A 23,982-nucleotide genomic window follows, 5' to 3' on the forward strand; every position below is an offset into this window, starting at 1 on the left:
ATGTTTCTCTCTCATACAAGCAGGCTTTCAAGCAAATCATTTTACAATGTGCATCACTAGTCTGTTTTACTATATTTCATAAGACAATATACAAGAGGTGAGAAAAATCCATTATATCTGACTTTCTCAAACACAAATATTGTTTTCAATTTCATTAATTGTTTCTTACTTTGAAAATAATTGGGCGGAGGGAGAAGTATGGTTCAGTTCCAGTTCTTATTTTGTCCAAACTCTTTCACTTATCCATAGTTATAAATACAGAGACTGGTCCTAAACAGTTCAAATTCATTTCTGATGTAACTCCACTGAACTCTATTTACATCAGAAATGAATTTGAACCATTAAGGATCTTGACCCTGCAAAACAATAGGCATTCTTGACTTTTAATGGAAGATGAGGGAGCTGAGCCCCATAGGACCAGGCTCTGTATTTTTAACTAGGGATAAATGAAAGAGTGTGGACAAAGTAAGCACTGGAACTGAACCAAACTCCTGCCAGAAAAGTCCAGAAAATTGGACAGGTGAACAACTTTTCCATCAACTATACTATATATTTTTGGTTTATGGGATATATTAATAACTGCACTTATATCGCCCCTTTCATCTGAGAACCACAACGTGTTTCACAAACATGTACACTATTCTTAGAAGACTTTGACAAGTTATGTAAGTATTGTTAGACCCAATTTACAGATGAGTGAAAGGAGTCACAGAATGGATAGGTGTTTTCTTAAGGTCAAGCAGCAAGCCAATAGCAGAACCCAGGAAGCTCTAACTTCCTGTCCCTGACTTTAAGCACTAGATTAACCTCCGCATCTCTGTATGTTGGGTGTATTGGCAATAAGTGAATATTACTATTAGTATTTACTTAATGTGTGTTTATAAAATACATACCCCATGCTTTTGTAAATGAATGTAAAAGTTTCAAAGACCTCATATATTATTATAAGATGCTCTCATACCTTGTGACACATGAAGCAACCCAGTCTTTGCACCTCTGTCTGTCTAATGACATGTTTCTTGACCTGTTTCCATGAGAGCCATATCTTTCTCAACAGTTTTCCTATTTATCTGTTGCCCTCTACCAGGTGGTATCCAATCAAAGCCTTGTCTAGGAATACAATTTTTTGACATCTGTACAACATGTCCAAACCACTTCAGCCTTCTTTCTTGAATCAGTCTCTCTATAGTCTGTCTTTGTAAGGTAAAGATCAACCTTTCTTCCACTCCTCTGGGCAGAATTCTCTCTCCCAAACTATATTACAAAGTTCATGTATTTCATTTACTATCACCTCCTCCCTTTTAAACATTGTTTTAAGCATTTCAGCAGTGATTTTTATCTTGACCAGGTGTTTTGCCATTTTGTTAGCTGCTTAATTGTTTCCTCTGCTTCTACTTTGAAAATTCTAGCAGTGAAGTATTTATTTCTTCATCTTCTTCACATCCATCAATTGGAATTGTTGTTTCTGGTTGGTTGAGTACTTAATTAAAATGTTCTCACCATTGTTCCTTTTAGTTCTGCTTCTTTGGTTAATACTCTTCCATCTTTCAATTGTGATCCCATTATTTCTCAGTAATTCCATTAGTAGACTTCCATGTTAGTTTGTGTTTCCTGCAATGAGGGAAAAGTGTCCCCCCAGTGCACGAGTTACACATACTACACAGCTTAATACATCTTTCACCATTGCTTATGTACTTGTACTTACATATGTTATCCCCAAGAAGAAAAATCTTTTTGAAAACTCTGCATTTAGGTCAGTATTGACAATGTTTATTCAAATGATATAAAATAAAAATGCAATATAACTCATACTTATGTGGATATAGCATGGTTTAGGACAGTTGATATATTTACTAGGTAGTCCTCCTAATAATTCAATATTTTGGTAAGCTTGGTTTGTTTAAGCTATGGAAAGATCATCATATACACTGAAAATCAGAACTATACTATACCAGATACTGACTTCAAGTACAGTTCCATGGGATTGAAATGTAAATAGTTATTCAAAACCGACAAAAAGCCACTCTTTGATAAGAATTCCACAGCTGTAAGCTTTCCTCTCTTAGGGCTGGTCTTCACTATGGGGAGATCGACACTGCTGAAATCAATGCAGCAGGGATCAATTTAGCAGGTCTAGAAAAGACCTGCTAAATCGATGGCAGAGCACTCTACGATTGACCCCGGAACTCCAGCTCTCTGAGAAGAGTAAGGGAAGTCGACTGGAGAGTGTATCCCGTCAATGCAGCACAGTGAAGACAGCAGGGTAAGTCAACTCAAGCTACACCAACTCCAGCTACATTATTCATGTAATGTATAACCTAGGTTGACTTACTTCCATAGTGAAGACAATCCCTTAGATAAGTTATCAATGGGAGAAACTGGTTACAGTTCAGACACGTGACTGTTGGGGGTTGGGAGTTGCCATTTCAACTGTGGGTGCACTGAAGTTTTCTCCTGATAGAGGAGCCATGAGAAAGTAAACGAACACCAAGTGTCCATGTAAACAGGTAGAGTGAATTTACTGATTCAGCAGTGAAAAAACAAAATTTCTGTCAAGTAATTTCTCCAAGGTTTCATTCTTCTGGGTCTTTATATATATATATATATAAAACTCAGAAATAAATTGTTTCACATCACAATGAAATAAGCCTCCCAAGTCCTGGGACCCGTCTGAGTGGGGCTCTAACTTCCAAAAGGATCCCCCTTAATTCAATTACCAAATTTGATTTCTGTTATTATTATCAACTCTGCTGTATTCCACATGGGAACTTGATTGGTCTGTCAGCCCCCGCCCAGCCTCATTATTCAACTTTCCACATCTTTCTGAGCTCTAAGCAGGGAATTCACTTCTTGAAAAACAAGCCAAACTTCTAGAACCTGTCAGAGTTCCATGTTATGTTTATTTAACAGCAGTTATGGGCTCAGAATTTGGACCCAGGTTCGAATTTTGAACACTCGCAAAGTTTGAGTGTCTTGGATTCAGGTGGTCACTTTGGGTACGTCTACACCGCAACTAAACACCTGTGGCTGGCCTGAGTCATCTAACTCGGGCTCCTGAGGCTTGGGCTGTGGATCTGTAAAATTGTAGTGTACAAGTTTGGGCTCAGGCTGCAGCCTGAGCTCTGGAACTCCATCGGGGGAAGTGTCCCAGAGCCTCCAGCTGGAGCCCGAATGTCTACACAGCAATTTTTAGCCCTGTAGCCCACGCCCAATTCAGCTGACCCAGGCCAGCCATAGCTGTGCCACAGGTCTTTTATTCCAGTATAGACATACACTTTTGGCCCATCATTAATTAGAAAGATTGCATTTTCAGTGGAGTCAGAATTCTGCACAAGAAAAGACAAGGTCTAGGAATGTGTGAACCAGTGTGGAAAAAAATAAGAACCCTCCCCAGCTTCCCAAATCTTCAACCATATCTACAATCAAACTTGAACTGAACTTTTGCTATTGTTCTAAAATATTCTATTCAATTGTTTATAGCCAATTTTTACAAGCCTTTCTATTGCTGGGTTCTGGTCAGGAGCAGAATTGCAATGGGAAATGCTAATATATCTTAAGTTTCACTAGTATTTCTCCCTTGATGGGAGTTACCAGCATTTTACTAGTGCTTCTAGCAGAAGTTCTAGAAATCTCACAAGGAAAAAGATTTTCATTCCAATCTTGTAGTCTCACCAGGTTTAGCTAAGTGAGAAAATTGTCCAAACCAAATACCACAGAGTGTTCTTCTACTATAAGGTAGAAAAACCTCAATAAAATTGCCTTTTAGGGCATAAGTAATAGCTTTTTCTTTTGCATCATTAACCTTTTTATAAAGCTGGTTTAGAAGGAAAAGTGTTGCTTTCAGTTTATACACTTGGATTGAATTCATGCTGAATGATGTTTACGGTGAATGTAGAGAAATAAAAGATATTACCTCGCTCACCTTCAATCACATACACTGACATCTTGTTTCAGTGAGTACCAGGATTTATTATTACTCAAAGTAAATATTGACTACAGCAAAATCAAGACAATAAATCTTGATATTCACCTCCAGTGGGCCTGATTCAGTTCTCACACCCAATATAACTCAGGAATCACTCTTGTTCAGGCCTTCATTATTATCAGTGTGTGGGAAAGGGTTTTCCTATCCCGTGAGAGTTTGCAAGGTATTTGACATTTTTTCTTGTTCCAAATTGGAATGAAAAGCCAATCTTAAACATTACTCAGACCCACACTCTGAAAAAGTTCAGATTAGCTCAATCAAAATATTTTGCTTTGATTATTTCAAAACTTTTTGTGCTGACCTTTTAATTTTTAACCCCTTTTAGCATAAATTAACTATAATTTTGAAACAAAAAGTTGTTTTGAAGCAGAAAAATATTTTTTTCCCTTTAGAAAATGCTGAAAGGAGCCATTTTGATAATTTTGAAACTTGTCGTCATAAATGTTTCAAATCAGGAGATTTGTCAACACAGACCCTTTCCTGCAAACAGTTCCAGTTTCAATGAATCTACATTTTCCAATGTAAAACGTTTAGTCAGAATATTCCTGACCAGCTCTACTCAATATCTCATAGCTTGACTGCTGCAATGTCCTCCTCTCTTAACAAATCCTGTCTTTCTCCACTTAAATCCAGCAAAATGCTGCTGCCAATATTTTCTTAAAAAGAAAAGGAGTACTTGTGGCTCCTTAGAGACTAACCAATTTAAGGTGGCCCTAAGGTGCCACAAGTACTCCTTTTCTTTTTGTGAATACAGACTTACACGGCTGCTACTCTGAAACCTGTCACCATTTTCTTGGCTCCTTGCTTTGACTATTTCACCTGGCTTTTTGTAACCCAATGCTCACTCTTCCCTCTCCCCCGCCCTCCCGCTCCCCTCCCCTTCTGCACTGCACTAGTCACAACCTACTAGTCTTCACTTTTAAAGTACTTCATGGCCTCTCCCCACCCTATCCATCATTTCTTAAATATTATCAAGCTGTCGACTCCTGACTCTGTCCCACTACTAAAAATGCCCGTGATTGCCAATTTGTCAAATTTTCCAACAAGCACTGTTGGGCATTCTCCCATCTCACTCCATATACCAAGTATGTTATCCTCCTTTAAACCCACCTGTGCCATGATGTATACAAGACACTGGTTAGGAGAGCTGGCGTGCTATGACCTGTGCTTACTCCAGTGTTCATGCTGTCACTATTCCCTTGTGCTTCCCTCCTCACCCCTGCATTTGTCATATCCACCTATTGCCTCTTGTTCTAAACTCTTCCGGGCAAGGATTGTCTTTTTGTTATATGTTTGCACAGTGCCTAGCACCAGGGGTCTCAGCCTCAAGTTGCTACTTCAGTGTAAATAATAATAATCTCTGTTGAAATCAAAAGAATTGCACTGATATAAAATGGTGTGAGATCAGAATCCATCCCTATATCTCCTCATAAACCCCATTTCACAGCTGGGGCACTAGAAGTACACGCTGCTTCCCCAAGCTCGCAAAGTGAGTCCACATCAGAACCAGGAATAAGAGCCCCAGAAGATGGATAATAAAAATACCTATCTCTTAGCAGAGCAGATGAAAGCTGCTTTGCCTGGAGACACTTTACATATGTTCCAGCCCCAGAACCTGTTCCTGCACTATGTACAGATATTGAGGTGGATCCACATTCAGAAATAAACACCCTATGGAACCAATCTCTCCACACAGCCCAGAGACATGTATATGTTCCTGCAGCCACATAGTTGCTCTGCAATAATAATCATGGAGAATCACACAGACACTGCAACACACAGAGGGAGCTGTCAGAACAAAGAAGAAAACACAAGATGATTGACGGTAGGTCAATCCATAACCTGTTCTTTAGGGTTATAAATAGTAGCAGGACTGGAGTATCGATCGAAAATTCCATATAAAATCCCCTTTAAAAAAAATCTCTCTAGAAAGCAAATAAGTAGAAAACACCCCAGTTATATAGGCACAACTACTGTGTGTGGATCACTTCTGATCTAGTTAAAGAACACGCTTTTATCAACTCAGTTTAGCCAATACCAGGTAAAGACAAGAGAAGCTTCAACAGGTGCTAGCTGCTTCAATTGGTCTATCCATTTAAGAATGACCACTCATTTCCTTCCCCAAAAAAGTTTTCTTTTCTTAATGAACAAGTCACAACCACTTTTGCTTTTGTTAACTCCTGCCCATTCCCACAGTTCCTGGGGAAAGCAAAAATACACAGGGTAAAGTCTTGATGCAATGAAGTCAAATTGAGTTTGTCATTCACTTCAACAGGGCTAGGATAATCCCCCGCACAATATCCCAAGGTTTTAAAAGTTTGGTTACTTTCCCAGGCTTTCCTTTCATATGGTTCAGCACACCTGTTGATCAATGGCGAGTCAAAAAATTATCCATTAATTATCCCATTACATTCTTAACTGTTAAATCAGTAGACCCTTGAAATTTCAAACTCCATTCAGTGAGAGTGTTCTGATACACCTCCCCCCAAAGGAAGTGGCAAAGTATCCTTGTAATTAAGGAATTAACCTGTTGCCTATGAGACATTCAGACTGTACTCCATCCAATATTAGGCTAACATGGAAGAAGTTATAATTTCATTATACTTTGTACACCAAGACTTTTTTTTTTAGCAATTTTTGGAGCAGAGGATTGATCAGCTTTGCAGCTATTAGACAAGGCAAAAGCTGAACAGACTCATATCTCCTTCTAGCAGCTGCTCATGTCTAAGCCTTCTCCTTCCCTCCCTAGTTATAATTATTATTTATTTGCATTCTGGTAGCACCTAAGAACATGCTGATCCTACTATTGTGATGCCACTATTGAGAATTTTCTTTTTTTACCATCAAATATCAGAAGCGTTGGTGTAGCAAGTATAAAATTGGAGTTATATATTACAGTGTTAATTAAAAAAACTTTAAAAAATAGTGTAAATCAGTAATTATACATACAGTTAGTTCAGCTACAGTTTTCAGCCTAGTTACTGGATACCTATGTGCACACATATATTTGTATGTATTCTTTCATTGTCCATTGTTTTAAAGAGGAACAGGACTGTGAGAACTAAGCTGCAAAAAACAAGTAGTGTTATTTGTACTACTGTAGCACTTAGATAAGCCCATTGAAAATGAGGGTTCCACAATGCTAGGCACTGTATAAATACATCATAAGAGACAGTCCCTGCCCCCAAAGAATTTACTGTCTAAATAGAAAACACAGACAAGAAAAAATAGAGGCACAGAGAGGTGAAGTGACTTGCCAAAGGTTACACTGCAGGACAGAGCTAGGAACAGAACCCTGACCCCCTGTCCAGTGCCCTATCCACTAAGCCACATAGCCTCTAGGTACCAACTCTTGGAAGTGGACACTTGCATCTCTCTCACTCCTGACTGGCTTTTTTTCCGGGCTGCACAGTACACTGCAAATTCCCCAGCAAGTCAGCCTGCCTAAGCAGGTTTGCTTTGCTGTTGTCCTTAGAGGTTGTAAACAGCGTAATTGCCCACTGTTATAAGGTACCACACAACTTTTCCTAAGCAAAAACAATTATTTGTAAAGTTAAAGCATTGCAGAGAAAACACGTTAAAAAGAATCTACATGCATGCTGTTAAGCTTACCAGAGACCACTCTAACTCCAACAAGCACTCTGGTAGGAGTCAGTCTTTCAAATCCCATGCAGGGGTTCTTCTGTGGTAACCGATTCATAATCGCCTAGGCTCAGAACAAGGACACCCATGAACCTGAAAGTCACTCCTTTATGCAGTGTGGGCCTCTGATCTTGTTCCCATGTGGCAGGTGATCAGCAGACAAAGGTCCCCTCCTCAGGGCAAAGATTCAACAGGCTGTGTCTGCATACCCCTTCCCTTAGGGATTTCCTGGGAAACCCACTTAACTTCAAAAATTCATTTTTGTCTGGCCCATTGTTTCAAATACTTCTTTGACGTTCAGAACACTTCTCAGGATTTACATGTCATCACTCCCCACACACACACACACCGGGACGTTACATACAATCTCATAATAATACCTAAACATTTGAAGTTTTAATTCAATGAATTACTAAACTACTTAAACTTAATTCAGTAAGGTTTGTCTAGGATATTGACATCTCCCAGACTTTCCCTGAAAAGTCTGCAAAAACCCCTTTCCTCTTCCCCCAAGGAAAATAAAAAACTGGACTCTGAATCTCTGGGAAAATCACTTGCTGCAAAAACAGATCATGTTCTTGCAGCTCATTCAACTTGGATCTGTTTCAATGAGCAATGAATTTCTTCCTTGATGAGCATTTTTGCTGTCCAGAAAAAGTCTCATCAGAAAAGAAAGGGCGCACACACAGGTGAAAAAGGGGGGGTCCCAGTGGTGAGGTTTAACAGGTCAGATATAAAAAAAATGCAGTCAGATACCTTGCCTTTTATTGTTTCTTTCTAAATTTACTTCAAGGTAAGATAAATTATGTTGATAGGACAGCTGGTGGAGGGAAATTTCTTATGCAACTATGGAGTAAAAACTACTTCTTTTCAGTCAAGCCAAATCCATTTAGACATCCTGTGATAAATGAAGGGGGAGGGTACCACCCTTTTAGGGACACCCAGCCAGCCAGTTAGCTATAAAGTCCCTCTTGGTAATTGTTCTCTACTTACTTTACCTGTAAAGGGTTTTAAAAGTCCAGGTAAAAGGAAGGGAGTGGGCACCTGACCAAATGAGCCAATGGGAAGGCTAGAACGTTTTAAAATTGGAAAAAAAGCTTTCCCTTTGTGTGCTGTTGTTGTTCTCCAGGAAAGAGGGGCACAGAAGCAGTTATGCTGCGAGAAGCTGAAGGCTAGATATGAAAATCATCACATCATATCTAGAACTACTTATTTAACAACCCGGATATGTAAGTAGATCAGGAAAGTTTAGAAAGACACGATTAGGTTTATTTCTGTTTATTTCTTATTGGCTTGTGAACTCCTCTGAGCTAACCCCAAATGCTTTTTGTTTTGCTTGTAACCTTTAAGCTGGATCTCAAGAAGGTTATTCTTGATGTTTAATTTTTGTAAGTATTTTTTTTAAATCTAGCAAAAGCTGAAGTTCCAGATGTATTTTCTTTCTTTTTGTTTTTAATAAAATTTACCTTTTAAAGAACAGGATTGGATTTTTGGTGTCCTAAGAGGTTTGTGCACATGCTGTTTAATTAGCTGGGGGCAACAGTTAATTTTGTTTGTTTTCTTTCTCAGCTCCTCCCTGGAGCGGGGTGAAAGGGCTTTGGAACTCCACAGAAAGGAATTCCCAAGTGCGCCTTCCTGGGTTCCAAACGGGGATTTTTGCATTTGGGTGGTGACAGCATCTACCCATCCAAGGTCAGAGAGAAGCTGTAACCTTGGGAGTTTAATACAAGCCTGGAGCGTCCAGTATTAAATTTTAGAATCCTTGCGGGCCCCCACGTTCTGCACTTGAAGTGCCAGAGTGGGGAATCAGCCTTGACAGATCCCTTAACAAGAAATGTGAAAGAAGTAGGCTTGATAGCTCATATTCTTGGGTCTTGCCAGGTTGTGCTTAGACCAGCACTAGAGGGGTAGGAGAGCTACTGTCTCTGTTTTCTGGGTCCCTGGGGATGCTGGGACCCAGTCTGTCCCCTAGCATCATAGATGGCTAGTGAGTTATCCTGACTGGAGACCGTGCCACAGCACTTCAGCCACTCCCACTATTCCCAGGCGTATCAGCTGAGGGATTCCCCAGGGATTCCTCAGCTGCCCAATTTGGTCGGCTTTATGGCTGCTTTGATTTGTACCACCAGAGTGCTACAAAGGAGATCTGACCTGGGCCAAGATCTGGCCCATTCTGAACTTATTGGGCCTGATTAATTTTTCACTTACACTGGTGTAAATCAGGAGCATCCCTACTGAAATTGATGGCACTCTATCAGTGCAGAGAATTAGGCTTTAGGTTCAAAACTGATTATATTTGCATAGAAACATAAGATATGTAATATTAGATTGGACATGTGTTTCATCTTGTCTGATATTTGGTCTTCTGATAGTGGCCAGAACCAGATGTTTCAGACAACGGTGAACAAAACCCTGTAGTAGTTTTATTTACTACATTAATATCATGGTACATGAAAGAGTACAAACTAATGCTTAGTTACGTGATTTAGTCTGCTTTGTAATTAGATGCAGTGGTTAGAATATATTTTTAAATTCAATAAAGCAGATTTTAAAAAAACCTGGGGCAACACTGGGGCAGAACTCTGTTGCCTACTGGCACAAATGTAAACAGGAGAGAACATCTCACCATCAATGAAACATGAATATTTATAGGAAAAGGGATCACGTAAGTATTACAGGGATGCATGCCAGAGTTGTGATTTTTAACACACGCTTATGTCAACCTAGCAAGAAGTATCACAAGATCTGCAGGCAACTGACAAAATATCTGGATCCTATCACCCTATATTTCACAGTGGAGGCAAGAAGAAAAATCAGCCACAGAAAGTATCTAAAGGCAAAACATATCATGGGCCAAACTAAACAGCTCAGGGCCCCCCCAAATCAATTTGGCATCACTGCTGGGGTCCTTGCACAAGGGTCTACATTTATTAACAAAGGCAAGCTTTAAGCCATAAGACATCCATGCCAGATACAGCAATGTGGAAGTTTAACCAATTTAAGAAAAGCTAACAGTCAGCAATATTAAAATGCTGCAGATAGATGCAAGAAGAAAAGAGTAGTACATGCTAGCATATTCAGGTTACTACCAACCCATTTAAAGGGCAGTCTCCATTCTAGGAAATAAATTTTAAAGAAGACAGATGTTTCTAAATTAAATTAGTGTTTCTAAAGTTAGACTGCAAACACCTGATTATTAATCCACAAGGGAGCGGGTTAAAATGACAGCAGAGATTTAGGCCAAGGAGGAACTGTGAAGAGCCTTGACCGTGAGGACGTAGAACAAAATTCAGTGGAAAAACACAGAGGGAACTAGAGGCAAGGCTTTGAATGAGGAGCTGTGGACAATGGTTGGGGAGGAAGATAAATTAAACTATATCATGTCCTATAGCCCAGAGAGATGTTTGTGTAAGGTAAGATACCAGGGAAGTAAAGGAGGCTATAAAAGTCAAGGAGAGAGATGGCCTAGTCATTGTTTAATAGACTGTTTGATCTTGCACATTTCAAAAGGAATCATTGGAGGGTCAAGCAGAAACCAGTTTTGTGCTGTTTCCCAGAAAGAGAAGGGTTCTTTTCTGAAAATTGTCCAATAGTACAAGGCAAATCAATATTATCAGAAAAAGTAAGTTAGTCTGTGAAGAACAGATCCCCTGCTTACATGACTGCTGGGTGCCTGCTCCCGTGCTGCATTGTGCTCCGTTAGATAACAGAAACGTGCTCGACATGGTGCGACACCTCAGTGGCTTGCTTATTGAGTGGGGCATCTTGCTGTCAGCACATGCCACTGGTGCTCCAGGCTCTACAGCGGCTGTTTCTTGGCCTTTTGGGGGTTGGGGGTGGGACATCTTAATTGCCCAGTTAGTCCGGGTGATCAGTACCTTGGTCTGCGCACGTGGGTTAGCTTAGCCTGGGTGTGAGCAGCCACACTGCAATGCTCTGCCCAGATTATTGTGTCCTTATTAGCGTTGTGCTCCTCCATGAGCGTCACTAGGATTTCTGGGGGCACATCCTATTCTGCGCTATGGTAAGCCAAGCCATTCTAGGATTCTTTTGCAGTGAATTGTGGAAGAACTTGTTTGGATTTCTGGGCACATGTGGGGAAATGTGGGAAGGCTTTGGAGAACTATCGGCCCTCAAGTGATTTATCCTGCATCCTCACTGTGCAGTGGAGAGGTTAGCAGCCCATGTGAAAGTGGAACCCAGGCTCAAAGCGCCACCCCCACCTGTGCCAGCTAGCCTGGGTTGAAAGTGCCACTTAACTCAAGGGAGATGTTTGTGAGTGTGGACAGGAGTGGGGTTATGGGCAATATCTGAGTAAGAGCCTAAACTACCCCTACAGTGAAGTTATACTCTACATGGAGTTTAAGGTGTTATGACTTATATAGCCTGGAACCAAGCCATCTGAAAGATGGCCTTGCTCCCCATGCCATACTGCCACAGCTGTGGGCAGTACAGGAACCCTAGCTGATTTCCCTTCATTATAGAAGAGAGGGGGTAGCTGGCAGGCCATTGTCTGTGAAGGCTCTGAGACACTGGAACTTGTTCTTCCCCCCCGGCCCTCTGCCTGGTGCAACATAACCTGACTCTAGTAACTCTCTGAGCACACTGCCAAAGGGTTATGTTCAGTAGAGTTTTTCGAGAGGGCTGAGGATATGCATTCTGGAATGATGGTGGGGGAAGAAACACTTTGTAGTTCTCTGGCTAGCCATGTTCCTATCTGAATGATTGTTTTAATCCTGATGGGTTTGTCATGTAATATTAATAGGGTGGATAGAGCCTTGGATAGATATTTTAAAAATTTTAATTAAACTGAAATAAATAAAATAAATATCACGTTAGGCTATCAGGCATCAGTAACAACCTCGATTCCTTATGATCTGGATTGGTTTACCTCAGTAGTTCTCAACCTTTCCAGACTACTGTACCCCTTTCAGGTTTTTGATTTGTCCCCCAAGTTTCATCTACTTAAAAACTATTTGTGCTACTTGCAGATGGTATAGTGCTTACAAAAGCTTTTTTCATGTTACGCTGGCAAGCCCGGAACACAGAAAGCTTTATTTGAAAAAATTTTATTGGCTTACCCGCATGCACAGGGTGTTTTGTCTTCAAATGTTGTTGCAGATGTGCCAGCTTCAAACTGTTATTTGATAGAGTTTCTCTGTAAAGGAAATGAAGCTTGAGATGGATTGCTATTTGTAGATGTGAATCCAAAAGCAATACATTCCTTGCAGAACTGACAATGGGGTTTTTTTCAGTCATTTTCAATTTCTTACAATTTTCACTGCCGCCGCTTCCAGCTCCACATTTTACAAATCTATCCATTTTTACATCACAACTGCATAAACCCCATGACAACTTCAACCTCATTAACGTGCTTGCAGGCATCAGTAAATGACATAAAATGCATCTCTAATACAGTGCGTATATGCATGTTACATTACCATATAAAATAGTACATACAGCAGTATAAACAAGTCATTGTCTATATGAAATTTTAGTTTGTACTGACTTCACTAGTGCTTTTTATGTAGCCTGTTGTAAAACTAGGCAAATATCTAGATGAGCAGACATACCCCCTGGAAGATCGCTGCTTAACGCCAGGGGTATGAGTACCCCTGATTGAGAACTACTGGTCTACCTGACCAAGTGAGGTTCACTTGATAGAAGGAAAAGGTATAAATACAGATTTCCTAATCTTCTCTGCTCCTGAAGGATTGTGCTATCTGGTGACTACAGAACAGAGGAGATGAAGGAAAAGACATTTATGATGGCTCATGCATGCTTGCAATCTGGGAACAGTTGTTTCCTGGCACAGCCTCATAATGTTCTTAGCTACCTCTAAACTGGATATAATTAGAATACTCTTATGGCTTACCTAGTCCCAAGCAATCAGAATTCTCTTTCTTCAGTCACAAGTTTTGGGGTGCAGAGCCTGAAAATGTCTTTCCTCTGCTTTCTTGGCATGAAGTTCTTTTGAATTTTATGTTACTAACAAGTGGGTCAGTGTTCAGATTCGTTTGTGGCTGGTGCTTGCAGCTGGTGAACAAAGTACAAAGCACAAGCTGGTCTCCATATTGGAAGAGAAGGTTCAAGGTCTGGAGAAACAAGTATTGACCCTGCGTGGCATAAGAGAAACTGAAGATTTCCTGGACAGATGTCAGGATATGCTTCTACAGACACAACATTCGGAAGTTTCAGAGCAGGCTGCGCAGTGGGGACAGAAGGACAGTGAAGAAATTTTGCAGCATGTGACCTCCAGAAGAAGAAAGGGGAGAGTCCATGTACCAGCAACGCAGATACAGGTAAGTAACCGTTTTCATGTTCTCTCCACAGGTACTAATGGAGAGAGTGGACTAGATGATACACCTGAGGGAAGGGAACAGAAGGAGACTCTGCCGATTGGAAGGCATGAGTTGCACTGTCCTAGGGATGGGGGTTTCACAACCACTGCTCCCAAGAGAAGGCGGTGGGTGGTGGTGCTCGGGGACTCTCTCCTCAGGGGGACTGAGCCATATGTCTGCCGCCCCAACCGGGAAAACCGAGAACTCTGCTGCTTGGCAGGAGCTAGGATTCATGATGTGATGGAGAGACCACTGAGACTCATCAAGCCCTCGGATCACTACCCCTTCCTGCTTCTCCCCGTGGGCACCAATGATACTGCCAAGAATGACCTTGAGCGGATCACTGCAGACTACGTGGCTCTGGGAAGGAGGATAAAGGAGTTTGAGGCGCAAGTGGTCTTCTCGTCCATCCTCCCTGTGGAAGGAAAAGCCCGAGTAGAGACCATCGCATTGTGGAAGTCAATGAATGGCTACACAGGTGGTGTTGGAGAGAAGGCTTTGGATTCTTTGACCATGGGATGGTGTTTCAAGAAGGGGGAGTGCTAGGCAGAGACGGGCTCCACCTAACGAAGAGAGGGAAGAGCATCTTCGCAAGCAGGCTGGCTAACCTAGTGAGGAGGGCTTTAAACTAGGTTCACCGGGGGAAGGAGACCAAAGCCCTGAGGTAAGTGGGATACCAGGAGGAAGCACAAGCGGGAGAGCGCGACAGGGGAGGGCTCCTGCCTCACACTGAGAAAGAGGGTCGATCAGTGAGTTATCTTAAGTGCCTATACACAAATGCAAGAAGCCTGGGAAACAAGCAGGGAGAACTGAAAGTCCTGGCACAGTCAAGGAATTATGATATGATTGGAATAACAGAGACTTGGTGGGATAACTCACATGACTGGAGTACTGTCTTGGATGGATATAAACTGTTCAGGAAGGACAGGCAGGGCAGAAAAGGTGGGGGAGTTGCATTGTAGGTAAGGGAGCAATATGACTGCTCAGAGCTCTGGTATGAAACTGCAGAAAAACCTGAGAGTCTCTGGATTATGTTTAGAAGTGTGAGCAACAAGGGTGATGTCGTGGGAGGAGTCTGCTATCGACCATTGGACCAGGGGGATGAGATGGATGAGGCTTTCTTCCTGTAACTAACGGAAGTTACTAGATCGCAGGCCCTGGTTCTCATGGGAGACTTCAATCACCCTGATATCTGCTGGGAGAGCAATACAGCGGTGCACAGACAATCCAGGAAGTTTTTGGAAAGTGTAGGGGACAATTTCCTGGTGCAAGTGCTGGAGGAACCAATTAGGGGCAGAGCTCTTCTTGACCTGCTGCTCACAAACTGGAAAGAACTAGTAGGGGGAAGCAAAAGTGGATGGGAACCTGGGAGGCAGTGACCATGAGATGGTCGAGTTAAGGATCCTGACACAAGGAAGAAAGGAGAGCAGCAGAATACAGACCCTGGACTTCAGAAAAGCAGACTTTGACTTCCTCAGAGAACTGACAGGCAGGATCCCCTGGGAGAATAACATGAGGGGGAAAGGAGTCCAGGAGAGCTGGCTGTATTTTAAAGAATCCTTATTGAGGTTATAGGGACAAACCATCCCAATGTGTAGAAAGAATAGTAAATATGGCAGTGGCTTAACCATGAAATCCTTGCTGATCTTAAACACAAAAAAGAAGCTTACAAGGAGTGGAAGATGGGACAAATGACCAGGGAAGAGCAAAAAAATATTGCTCGGGCATACAGGAGTGAAATCAGGAAGGCCAAATCACACTTGGAGTTGCAGCTAACAAGAGATGTTAAGAGTAACAAGAAGGGTTTCTTCAGGTATGTTAGCAACAAGAAAGGAAAGTGTGGGCCTCTTACTGAATGAGGGAGGCAACCTAGTGACAGAGGATGTGGAAAAAGCTAATGTACTCAATGCTTTTTTTGCCTCTGTCTTCACAAACAAGGTCAGCTCCCAGACTACTGCACTGGGCAGCACAGCATGGGGAGGAGGTGACCAGCCCTCTGTGGAGAAAGAAGTGGTTTGGGACTATTTAGAAAAGCTGGTCAAACACAAGTCCATGGGGCCGGATGCGCTGCATTCGAGAGTGCTAAAGGAGTTGGCGGATGTGATTGCAGAGCCACTGGCCATTATCTTTGAAAACTCATGGTGATCGGGGGAGGTCCCGGACAACTGGAAAAAGGCTAAGTAGTGCCCATCTTTAAAAAAGGGAAGAAGGAGGATCCGGAGAGCTACAGGCTAGTCAGCCTCACCCTAGTCCCTGGAAAAATCATGGAGCAGGTCCTCAAGGAATCAATTCTGAAGCACTTAGAGGAGAGGAAAGTGATCAGGAACAGTCAGTGTGGATTCATCAAGGGCAAGTCATGCCTGACTAATCTAATTGCCTTCTATGATGAGATAACTGGCTCTGTGGATGAGGGGAAAGCAGTGGATGTGTTATGCCTTGACTTTAGCAAAGTTTTTGACACAGTCTCCCACTGTATTCTTGCCAGCAAGTTTAAGAAGTATGGGCTGGATGAATGGACTATAAGGTGGATAGAAAGCTGGCTAGATCGTCAGGCTCAATGGGTAGTAATCAATGACTCCATGTCTAGTTGACAGCCGGTATCAAGCGGAGTGCCCCAAGGGTTGGTCCTGGGGCTGGTTTTGTTTAATATCTTCATTAATGATCTGGAGGATGGCATGGATTACACCCTCAGCAAGTTTGCAGATGACACTAAACTGGGAGGAGAGGTAGATACACTGGAGGGTAGGGATAGGATACAGAGGGACCTAGACAAATTAGAGAATTGGGCCAAAAGAAATCTGATGAGGTTCAACAAGGACAAGTGCAGAGTCCTGCACTTAGGATGGAAGAATCCCATGCACTGCTACAGACTAGGGACCGAACAGCTAGGCAGTAGTTCTGCAGAAAAGGACCTAAGGGTTACAGTGGACGAGAAGCTGCATATGAGTCAACAGTGTGCCCTTGTTGCCAAGAAGGTCAATGGCATTTTGGGATGTATAAGTAGGGGCATTGCCAGAAGATCGAGGGACATGATCGTTACCCTCTATTCGACATTGGTGAGGCCTCATCTGCAGTACTGTGTCCAGTTTTGGGCCCCACACTACAAGAAGGATGTGGAAAAATTGGAAAACGTCCAGTGGAGGGTAACAAAAATGATTAGTGGACTGGAACACATGACTTTTGAGTAGAGACTGAGGGAACTGGGTTTGTTTAGTCTGCGGAAGAGAAGAATGAGGGGGGATTTGATAGCTGCTTTCAGCTACCTGAAAGGGGGTTCCAAAGAGGATGGATCTAGACTGTTCTCAGTGGGAGCTGATGACAGAACAAGGAGTAACGGTCTCAAGTTGCAGTGGGGGAGGTTTAGGTGGGATATTAGGAAAAACTTTTTCACTAGGAGAGTGGTGAAACACTGGCATGTGTTACCTAGGGAGGTGGTGGAATCTCCTTCCTTAGGGGTTTTTAAGGTCAGGCTTGACAAAGCCCTGGCTGGGATGATTTAGTTGGGGATTGGTCCTGCTTTGAGCAGGGGGTTGGACTAGATGACCTCCTGAGGTCTCTTCCAACCCTGATATTCTATGATTCTATGTCTTGAGCTCTTTTGGATATGTATTTCCTTGATTCAGTTTGTCCTCCATGTGCCATCATCACTTTTTCCCGGTATTACTTACACAAAGTGCTGCTGTGAATAGGGCATTCATGGGTTTTGAATGGAAATTGGCTGGATCCAAACATATGAGGCAGAGATGTTTGGATCTTGAATTTATGTGGGGGAGGCTGGATTTAGATAATGGGTCAAAACAAAACCCCAAACTGCAACATCCAGGGAAGTGTCAGAGAAGTTCAGATCTGGAGGTGGACTTTGCCAGTTCTCAGCTTTTCAGGCACAGACTCCAAGAAAATCTGTCTCCACATCAGCCAGAAATATCACTGACCTTTGTGTCCATTTCCTCTTATGATTTGTGTAAACTCTCTTGCTGTATAAGTGCCAACAGGTGTAAACCATAAGTTCTCAAACTGGTCATGACCCCTCAGGGGGTTGCGAGGTCATTACGTGGGGTTTGCAAGCTGTCAGCCTCCACCCCCAAATCCCACTTTGCCTCCAGCATTTATAATAATGCTAAATATAAAAAAAAGTGTTTTTAATTTATAAGAGGGGGGTTGCACTCAGAGGCTTGCCGTGTGAAAGGGGTCACCAGTACAAAAGTTTCAGAACCACTAGTTTATAAACAGTAGAGATGAACTTACTGTGCTGGAGGCAGAAGCAGAGAGAATCTACCGAAGTGGCTTCTCAGGCTTTCATTGTGAAAGATGAATTTACAATATGAAATCATGAATAACTACTTAATAAACAGCTTTTGTAAGGAATCACATGGAGAAGGCCCTGAGCTGCTCCGACTATTGGCAAGTTCACAGAGAACTAAATGCTAAGTGAAAGGAAACACAACAATGTTATCTAAAACACACGAAGGGCATGAACTGATATGAATAATGCCAAATAGACTATGTAAATAATCTCAAGAAGATGTTATTTAAAAGCCAAATGTTTCTGCCCCAGCAAGGAAACGTGAGAGCTACTTTTGTTTTGCCATGTCCTTTCAACTGGATTAGAATGGAAACTACTTTTTATTTCCTGTCCCCTTCCTCACAACATGAACAGCAGAAATACCACTAAGAATTATTTTAAAAAGTGAAGGTAGCCAGCGAATAATGGCAATAACCAGCATGCCTGTTACTGTTTAGGACAGTTCAAGTACGGGGTGGGAGATGTAGGGAAGAAAGCAGAATTCGCGCTTCCTGGAGGCTGTGCTGCTATATAAATAATACTCCAGGGAGTATTCTGCATCACAGTGCATGCACAGAATTCATGTCCCCCACATATTTTTTTTGCTTCCCCACAGAAAAATGACTTCTGATGGGGAAGCAAAGGGAAGCCACAAGAGCAGTCATGTGCCCCTCCACAGCAGCTCAGGCAGGTTGGTTCAGGTGCCTGGAGCAGCCAGTAGAGACGTAAATCATCACAGAGAGGGGCTGAGAAGTCGTGCATATGAGAGAGAGAAAGATACTCTGTCCCTCTTGTTTGCTATTATGGCACACTTGGCATGGAGAGGCAGGCCCTTGGATGGTTTCTGAGGAGGTAGGTGTGGGGCAGGATCTGTCCCCTTAGAGCAGAATGTAGCAGCCTGCTTCCTTAGTGAATTGTTCCCGTTGTCTTTGTGAATTCCCCCAGAAGTATAAAACAGGTGTAAAAAGCCTCCTTTACATTGCCAGATTGGTGCAAAGGACTTGTAAATGCTTATGGTGCTTTAATGACTAGAACTGGTCTAAATTTTTGGACTGAAAAAAATTCTTATCAAAATTGCTCCATGAACTGTTTGTTACCTTTCTGGAGATGGTCAATAGCCAATCTAAATTGTTTGTTTGATTCTCCAGCCCTCAATTTCTCTTCAGTTGCCTATGATGTAACACTGAGCATATGGCTGCATATATTTGTTGAATAAAAACTAGAAATAAAGGGTCAAACCTAGCTACATTATTATTAGACAAAGGGGGCTTGGGGATTTCCTCCAATGCTCCTCGCTCCCATTCTTCATCCATTGTATTGTAGTTTAAATAAATTACCAAAATTATTGAAACCAGTGTGATTACATTACTTTATTTAGACAAATAAAATATGCAGAATTTTAAAATATTGTGCACAGAATTTTTAATTTTTTGCCACAGTATTCTCCTAGGAGTAAAATAAATAAAAGTGAAACTGAACAAAATGCCCAGGGTAATATTATAACTTATTTGTTATACAGTACTGCTCAGAGGGATCCATCAGAGTCTAGGCTCCATTATACTTGCTGCTGTTCAAACTCAGTACAAGCTATTTCTTTCCTGAAGAGCTTACAATCTAGTCTCATAAATTTCCTTATGCTAACACCTGGAACTCTGAGTAACAGCCCCAGATTGATTTCTTTACTGCTGCTCTAGGAACCCTGCAAGAGCGGTGGTGGGGAGCAGACTCGCCCCTCTCTGCACCCCAGCTCAGTGAAACTTGGCTTTCCTGGGTTACGGTCAAGTTTATACAAAATATAAAACCCTGGCACTAATTAGTATTTAATGTGTGATCCTCACTATCAACACATGGACCAAAACCAGGTGTGCAAATCCCAAGAGAATAGAAGATGTTTCCAAGAATTAGTCACATTCTGGTTGTCATTCAAGCTCTATGGAATCCCAAATCTGTTTGCGACAATGGGCCTTATTCTTTTTTCACATACACTCCTTTTACACCAGTGTAACACCATTAACTTCAGTGGAATTACTCCTGACTTACACTATGTGAGATCACAATCAGGCCTATCTGATTATAAAGCTTTACCAGAGAAGGATATAGCTACAGTACGTCAGTTACCACCTGTGTGGTAACTGTAAGTAAAGGCTGAATTTTATTGATAAACACTGTACATTAATCTACATTCTACTTTCTTATCTCTTGACCAATACTGTCCCCTTACCTGGAAGTAAACTGCTACAACAAAAAAGTGATTCCAAATAAGAGAAGGGCTTCCTGAGGGAAGAAAAATGTGTTTTTGAGAACAAGCTTTAAAAAAAGAGGACAATTGCTGTTCCATCCATGGCATTTTTATTATTAAACTGCTGCTGCTGGCACTTTGCTTCTGCTGTTGCATGGAGTTCTTCCAGCCTCCAGATGTGCTGATATTTTCTCTTGGGAAGGAAAATGGTCTACAAGAGCTCCATTAGCCTAAAAGAGAAACATCTGCTTTTATGGAGCACTTTATTGGCAGAGTTCAGTAGCAGGATACCCGCTGCAGATCAACTTTGCTCTGTCCTATGTATATCATGGGGGCCAAAAAGAATCAGCGTGCAGTATTTTTAGGGGGTTCTTAAAAAGAGATGTGACATCAGATTAAAAAGCCAATATTGTTCATTTTCCTGTATTATAATATTGAATTACAAGAGCACATTTTCCAGAAAGACTATACAATTGAATTATGAAGGAGGAAAAAACAGAAACAGGCAAGTTGTTTTTGCTGTTTCACAAAACATGGAATTCTAAGTGAATGCATCCAATAGCCCGGCTAGAAAATTACCAGCGTGGATCTACATGAAGGGTGTTTTGGCCCTAAACCATTCCTAATGGTTACCAATTGTAGCATAAAAAACAAAAACAAAGCACTGCCAGTAAGTCGAGTGGCATTCTCTTCTTGTAAATTGGAATCACTTCTTTTTCATGAGGCACCTAATGGTCTTGTTCCAAGAATTCCACAATATAAAAAAAATATGGCACCGGCCTTCGCTTCCAGTGAAATATTAGTCAGTCTTCACCATTTTTATTCATGATTTTATTTAACATGTGATGGTAGAGTGGTGGCCATTAAGGGCCAATTCCCTTAGCTCTACAGGCCTAATTCAGTGCATTATTCCAGTTTTGCACAGGTGAAACTTAATGAAAAAAAATCAGTGTAGTAAAAGAAACCTTGATTCACCTCTGCATTATTCCAGTTTTACTCCATTGGTTTGTTTGGCATTTCACCAGAGTAAAACTGCTGTAATGCAGTGGGAAGTCAGGCTGTCTGTCTAGCTTAGGTTGTTCTATAGAACCTACTCCGAGAACTTAACAATGGTGGTTATGGCTGTGGTGCATGGATATTGAAGACTCTTTTAACAAGAATGGTGGTGGAGGGTTGTCTGTTTCCCTAGTAAAGAAACATAACATCTCTCTGGATGCTGGGCCCCGGTTATCTGCTTGGTTGCTACCCCATAACCCAAACATAGCTGCATTGGTTATGCTACATGTATGTTTTATAAAGTGTTTTGGGGATCCATCAGGATGGGAGATGCTTTATAAGAAAATATTATTGCCTGTGGCCCGCTTCCAAAACTTGCAGTAGCAAGAGGTTACTTCTAGATTACATCCATGCCCTTAGTTTTGTTTGTATCATGTTCCAAGGATTCTTTTCCTGCTTCCTCTCTATGTATGGAACAGTAGTATGTTCTAGGAGGGCTACCATGTTAGCTTCCTTCCCACCTAAATGTACTGTTCCTTAATACTGTATAGCCCAGGATAGTAAAAAACAAAAAAAAAAGTTCACTCTTATTCCTGATCTGTAACAATGATGGGCCTAGTAAGAATTGCAGCAGGATTGTAATAAAATAGAAGTATAAATACATGCACATTTTACAGGAGAAAAACTTTTATAGACAGGGAAAGTAATCAAATAACCTGTTTTAAAGATACTCAGAGTGCATTCAATAAAGACCAGAAAGTCTTTATGATCACCCTGAAGTGCTCATATTTTTCTTGTTATTAATAACATCAGGGAGGAAAGGTATCAGTTTAAGACTGCAGCCTTTCAGATTATTCAGTCCGTCCCAACAGTTAAATGCTCCTCCTAGCACGCAGTGAGTCACAGCACACAGTGTACCTGTTCGGTCTCAGGACCTGCTCTGAACTTGAAAGATACCTGTATGGCTTGATGCCAGGCACTGAGATGCCTATCATTCAGTAAAGCACATTTTAAACTATGTTCTATCACCTGCATCTGCAGTGCCTTAGGAGATGCCATGAGCTACCTTCAAGTTCCACAATACCTCCCCAAACCCTTCAACATCACATTACATAACACCAGGGATGGACCTGAACTGCAAAATTTGAATATGGACCCAAACGTCTTCAAGGGATTCCAGACCCACTGTTTCATGTAGGAGCCAATTGATAAAGATCGATGGCATTTGGATGCCAAGGAGGCTCTGAACTTCCCCACAGGGTGAGGTGTTTTGGACCAGATGTTCCTGCCTGGGCCCATCTCTAAATGAAACATTTTGTTCTCTGATTGTCTTTAAAAAAACAGCTTCAAAGAATTTCTTACATAATATTCCCTTAATAAGGCAAGTGTGCTGTTGACAAGAGGTAGGATAATAGATCTATCAAATCATTGTGAGTGTCACACCAATTCCCCTCCATTCTCAAAACATCAGCTATGTCGTAATTGTGCTAAATTATACACTTAAACTAAACTCATAATGTATTCCATGATCTTCCACTAGTACCAGAAAAATGGTACATAAGGAAACAAGGAAAACTATGAGATATTTATAAAAAGAAGAAAGACAGCAGTGACATGGTGAATAAGGTGATTTTTTGATACTGTATTAGTGTAGGAGAACAATTCTTATCATACTAGATGTGTCCAGATATATATGAAATAGAAAGCAGCAAAAGCAGCTTCTTGTAAGAAAAGATGGACCTGAACAGCAAACTTGGCATCTGGAAGCAAATTTCCCTAACCTTCAGAGGTACTAGAGAGCGGGGCTTTGGCTTGACCTTATGGTCTTCTTGCATAACCCAATCCAGCTCCCACTGAATTCAAAGAATTACAATTGGAGATGGCTCTAGCATCTAATGATTCTAATAAAAATAATAATGGCACACATTCTGAGGATATGTTACTCAGTGTTTACTCAGTCAAAATCCTACTGACAACACTTAAAGTTTGCCTGAGTAAAGACGGAATGAAACATTCAGTAAAACTCATTTCAACATCTTTAAAACCCTGATTCCAAAAACCCTAAAACCAAACAACAAAACCCTACCACACTCAATAATGAGACAGGGATGCCGCCCTCTACTCCTTCCTGGGATCTTTAGAAGTAGAGCTATGACTCAGCAAAAACCTCTTCATGTCATTGGAAGTTTAAATAAGAACAGAGTAAAAATGTACTAAAGAAAACCAGGATTTGGCCCAATAATAGTAATATCAATTAGCACCTATATGTCACTTTTTCAGCTGTAGGTCCAAAAGTATTTTGCCACAGTAGGTAAGCATTCTTATCCCTACCTTATAGACTAAGAAACTGAGATGCAGAAAGGTAGAGAGGCCTATCCAGGTACTCACAGCCAATCACTGCAAAGCTGGGAACGTAGATGCTAAAACGCCACATTCCCCAAACAACTTTTCTCAGCTGGTCATAAAATTCTGAAAATTGGCATTTTGCATGAGCCTT

At 41.5% G+C, this 23,982-nt stretch overlaps 1 long non-coding RNA gene across 1 annotated transcript in view; it reads left to right on the forward strand.

Moving 5' to 3' along the window:
• Window positions 1–2,194: 2,194 nt before the first annotated feature.
• LOC125625355 (uncharacterized) overlaps window positions 2,195–23,982 on the forward strand; it is a 42,569-nt gene continuing 20,781 nt past the window's right edge. The window contains exons 1-2 of the long non-coding RNA XR_012666600.1: window positions 2,195–2,263; window positions 8,757–8,856. This is a non-coding gene — a long non-coding RNA (uncharacterized LOC125625355). The remainder of the gene's footprint in view (window positions 2,264–8,756; window positions 8,857–23,982) is intronic.

This window comes from Caretta caretta, chromosome 1 (assembly GCF_965140235.1).
Source record: "Caretta caretta isolate rCarCar2 chromosome 1, rCarCar1.hap1, whole genome shotgun sequence".
NCBI lineage: Eukaryota > Metazoa > Chordata > Testudines > Cheloniidae > Caretta > Caretta caretta.